The sequence below is a fragment of the Panulirus ornatus genome, chromosome 12 (genome assembly GCF_036320965.1).
Source record: "Panulirus ornatus isolate Po-2019 chromosome 12, ASM3632096v1, whole genome shotgun sequence".
Taxonomy (NCBI): domain Eukaryota; kingdom Metazoa; phylum Arthropoda; class Malacostraca; order Decapoda; family Palinuridae; genus Panulirus; species Panulirus ornatus.
This window is the reverse complement of record NC_092235.1, coordinates 66,422,818-66,428,388: the sequence shown is the minus strand read 5'-3', so window position 1 is coordinate 66,428,388 and position 5,571 is coordinate 66,422,818.

Genomic DNA, 5,571 nt, shown 5'->3' with positions numbered 1-5,571 from the left:
ACGTGTAGTCGTATCGCAGCATAGCAGGCAAACATGTGCAGATATGCAGTCATATTGCAACATAGCATGCAGGCATGTGCAGCGCTACACTGCAACACAGCAGGCAGATATGCAGCCATATTGCAACATAGCAGGCAGATGTTTAGTCACACTGCAGCATTGCTGGCAGACTTGTCTGCTGTCATTTTGCAAGATTGCACTGGCTGTTGCAAGAGACTAGCCAAGCGATTTCCAGAAGTCAACACCACTAATGCTGTAAGTCATTACTCACTGTCTCCTGGAAGATAAACAAGGACACTCTGGCTGTGGGAAGCAATCTGGCAACACAAACGTCTCATTGCATCATCCAGTATCATCCTCCACCCACCCACCCACCCACCCGGCTTTTATTATCCAAGGTGAGGACATTTTACGACAGGAGCTTTGGTGGCTTAGTCGAGAATCTCGGAGATGTAAAGACTAGCCAAGAATTCGCCAAAGCCGTTTGGACTTCGCTGAACTGCTTCTCCCGTTGCTTCTCTGTTAGTTTCTACCTTTGTGTTAATATGAAACAGTGAGTGTATGAACCGTTGCTCTTTTTTTTTTCTTATCGTTCGTTACTGGACTTCTATATTCTGTTGGGGACGCAAAAAGCAAATGATGTATATTCGATGAATAATGGATCACATGTAAATGGTTAGATAAATAGATAAAAAATTCTGTTTCCTCAAATTGGCGCTTGGACGCTTATTCTTATTTACGTTTATTCCCGTAATACCCGAGGATCTGATGCTGTAAGCACGAAGGAGCACCGTATTAGTGTCCAGGGAGCCATTAAGTTCCCTTCGGAATGTTCAGGACCGGTGGAGAACATCCTTCACCCCGGGACGTCCTGCGAATCTCCAGGACCTGCAGAAGGAGTCCTTCGTAGGAACCGTCATCTTTGGAGTCTCCTGGGTTTAGCGAGACTTTAAAGAGTCTCCAAGTGAATCCGGCAGGAGACGGGTGTTCTCTAGCTCTCCAAGACTTATCGAGAGAGAATTTTTTGGCAGAACTGCAATCCTCGCTTGGGCCTCGTTGACTAGTGGAACCCCACATTGAAGGCTGGCTTTCTGCGTGCGTGCATTGACTTGGCGGCGAGTGGGGGGCAGTGTGTGACCTCAGAGGTAGAGAGAGAGAGAGAGAGAGAGAGAGAGAGAGAGAGAGAGAGAGAGAGAGAGAGAGAGAGAGAGAGAGAGTTGGGTTTAGGGTGGTCGACCCCTGCGCGGGAGGCTGAGGGTCGAGATAAGGTGATGGATGAACCGGCCTACCGCCGCCGCCAACACAGACCCCTCCCACACTCACACCTCATTGAACAATTCTCGACTTATGACAGTTTTAACGCTTGACGCTGGTACGCCGGACGCCGTGACCGAACACGGGGGTCCGCTTTGTAAGAGCTTTTTTTTTTTTTCTTTTTGTAAAACTCCTCGGGCCATGACGGCACAAGCGGTGACCCTTGAGCACGACGGTACGACACTTGAGCACGGTACGATGCCACGACCTTTGATCTGAGCCTTACATAAGGGTCAGGTCATGTACCTTCGTGCTCAAGGGTCGTTCCCCCTTGCTCGAAGTCGGTATCATGGCATTCAACAGTCTTAACGAGGTGCTCAGAGTGTGAAAAGTTCAGTTGCTGTGCGAATGCTAAATCATTAAGAAATGTGACTTTGTTTTTCCAAATATACTGCTTATTTTCAGTCTGACGAAAGGTAGAAACATTGTTTTCGTACATCCATTTTCACAGAACGTTTGTTCACATACATGTACATAGGTACGTACATATAGCAAGCGTAGCTCTGTCTTATACACCCAGTCCACGTGGAAATGTATATCCTTAATTGCAGACGTAGTTGTAGAGAGACGTATGTCAGCTGCCCTCGAGCCAACACCCTAGTTAGTGTGTGTGTGTGTGAACACAGGCCTAATATGTCCCTTCCTCTGTATCTCTTAACCCCCCCACTCCATACAGCTCTTGCTGCTGCTGCTTCCTCTGTATCTGTTCCTCGTTCCTGTTGCAGTTTCTGTTGCTGCTGCTTCTGTGTCTGTTCCACGTCCCTAAGTGAGGACTTTTCCTATGAGGCTCAGTTCTTAACGCTACCTGGCTAACGCGGGAGATGGCGAATATGTATGGTATATATATATATATATATATATATATATATATATATATATATATATATATATATATATATATATGTATGGGGAGGGGGCGGGTTAGACCACATATCATATGTAACACAACAAAAGCAGTGTAGTGCGCATCGTTTACGGTAGAATTTTTCATTTTTCAGCGTGAACAGACTGGCTCTCTCCCTTCCCTCCCATGTCTCCCTCTCATCCCATCCCAGCTCCAGCCTCCTCTGTCCCTACCCATCCCACTAGTCACATGCCTCCCTCCCTGGCCCATTCTCCAGCCGACCGTACATTCCCCGATATTTCCCTTTCTGTCTCTGTTTCAATTGTTCAGTGATTCTGCACGGTGGTCGGTTGTGGCTCCGTGCCCCGCCCCTCCCACTGGTGTTGCCATACATGGAGGGGTAGTGACGCCTCCACTGCCTCACCTTAGCTCGAGCGTCCCTCTCCCAAGCATCAGTACCCCGTCATGCACTTTCCTCCCAGACCCAACAGACTTGTTGGAGTAGGAGAGGTGAGGAGAGGAGAGGACCACCCTCCTCCTCTTCCTCCTGCTCCTCCTCACCTTGTGGCCTGTGAGGGTGATCGTCCGCGCGCTGTGTGCGCTGCTCCTCCTCCCTCCTCATTCATCGGGGACGATGGCAACCCACCGCGGCGGTGGAGCTGAGAAGCAATTGTCATTTAGGTATCTTCCCGGCCCATAGAGTGCTGAATGGCAACTTGGTGGGTAGCCCCGGCCTCCGTCGGTGGCTAGTTGGTGGGAACCTAGACTTATGCGTCTCTCTCTCTCTCTCTCTCTCTCTCTCTCTCTCTCTCTCTCTCTCTCTCTCTCTCTCTCTCTCTCTCTCTCTCTCTCTCTCTCTCTCTCTCTCTCTCTCTCTCCTACTGTGGAAAGGGGGGGGGGGGGGGGGCAACTTGACGCTTGTTCCGACGGAGTTTGGACACGGAAATTGATGTTGGTTTTGGCTTACACGCTTGCTGCGTGATCGAGTTCCCTCGCGGATTATATTTCTGGTTTCAGTTCATTTCTGGAAGTTGGTGTTTGGGTGTTGCGGTGGTGAACGTAAAATGTGTGTGTGTGTGTGTGTGGACGTAAGGAAGTGTCAGAATTATGGTGTTTTGCTCCTGTACTGGTGGCGTTCACGTCTTTGTGAAGTTAAGGACACAAAAGTAACGGTTCTTTTCACGGCCGTAGCTTGCTGGTCGCAGCCACATATCATCTAGAGATAAGCTATCCTCACATACGTATGGCAACACATGTGTCACAGAGGGCACATGTATAGCAAGATGTCCATACAGTGTCACCTCACATACATATGGCGATACATGTGTCACAGAAGGCACATGTATAGCAAGATGTCCATACAGTGTCACCTCACATACATATGGCAATACAGTGTCACAGAAGGCACATGTATAGCAAGATGTCCATACAGTGTCACCTCACATACATATGGCAATACATGTGTCACAGAAGGCACATGTATAGCAAGATGTCCATACAGTGTCACACCATAGATCACGTCTCATAGAAAGTACAAACATACGCTGATATGCATCTAAACACGCACTTATGCACACATGTATATAAATAGATATACACAAATGATACATAATGTACTTACACATATGAATAGATAGGTACATACACGCACTCCAACACACTCACACACATATAAACACAAACAGAGAAAGGCTAGAAGCCTTATATCAGTCCACTATGGAAGAGAGACGAGTGAGGGGTGACCTGATCACAACCTCTAAGTTTTTGAAACGGATTGATTACATGGATAGTAAACAGTCCATAGAGAGGTGTAGGGATAGAGGAACCAGAGGACATAGCATGAAATTAAGCAAGAAAGTTGTTTAAAAGATGTGGAAAAAGTGCACCCATATAGTACAAGACTGGTGGATAAATGGATTAACCTGAACGTGGTAAATGCAGACACCCCTGTTACACACACACACACACACACACACACACACACACACACACACACACACACACACACACACACATACGTAAACACACAAACACAAGTACCCGCACAACCCATGCATAAAAACAAACATTCTCCGACATATCATGTGACGTGCCAACCCTCCAGGGAAAAGAAAAAAAAAAGAGTACATTATGAATTAGCATAAATGATATGGACGGCTCTGACACACACACACAGAGCGGCAAATGGAAGCGACTACACCCATCTCCACAAATCAAGCCTGTCGTATCACTACACTCAGAAGCAACACCCTTTGTGCCGCGCCAGCTGGCGAGTGCATTGTGCACTAGTGTGAGCTTTTGGCTGAGTGTGAGGAGCGAGTGTAGGTACTTATCTCAGGCATCAGCTCTCGAGGCCTTTGAAAAGACTTCAGTTGCCTGGGTTTATTGGTTGTGTGTGTGTGTGTGTGTGTGTGTGTGTGTGTGTGTGTATGTGTGTGTATGTGTGTGTGTGTGTGTGTGTGTGTGTGTGTGTGTGTGTGTTTGTGTGTGTGTGTGTGTCTGTGTGTCTGTGTGTGTGTGTGTGTGTGTTTCTGTCTTCTGGCTCAGTTGAGTTGTGATGCTTGAAATGTTTTTTGGTTTGTGGGCTTTAGATCTCGAAGCCCTTCGCTCCTTTCTCTCTCTCTCTCTCTCTCTCTCTCTCTCTCTCTCTCTCTCTCTCTCTCTCTCTCTCTCTCTCTCTCTCTCTCTCTCTCAGATATTCATTGTTTCTCTCGTGTAATATCAGCTGTACAGTTCCCTCCCTCCCTCCTTCCCTCCTTCCTTCCCTCCTTCCCGTCTCTTTCCTCTGTCGTTTCTACAGCCCGGTTCTCCCTCCCTCCCCCTCCCATCCACGGAGTGAGTGTGATCCTCGTAGGTGGAGACGCTCTGCACGTATGCATGAACTAGGACAGACTTATGGTGTACCTGCTGAGGAAGAGGAAGAGGAGAAGGAGGAGGGAGGAGAGTAGGAGTAGGAGGAGGAGGAGGAGGAAGAGGAGAGGAGAAAGAGGCTCTGCTTCTGTATATAAATATACAGATAAACGTGTGTGTTCTCGTCTCACAAGTGTTGACTTGCATTACTCGTCGTCCATCAGGACACAAGAGATCTCTACCCTTCTCTCTCTCTCTCTCTCTCTCTCTCTCTCTCTCTCTCTCTCTCTCTCTCTCTCTCTCTCTCTCTCTCTCTCTCTCTCTCTCACACCACTCAGGGAGGTTTGTCTGTCACCCCGGAGTCGTGTCGGCTCCGCTAGCAATACCCAGAGGAAGAAGACGACGACGACGAAGACGAAGAAGAAAATAAGTTTCTTTTGTTGAAACGGTTAACTCTTCGGTGTTTTGAGAGGAGTTGTTGGACGTACCAGAGGTGTGTGTGTGTGTGTGTGTGTGTAGTCAAGGGTATCACAGTAGCATATCTATATTACAATACAAAACCA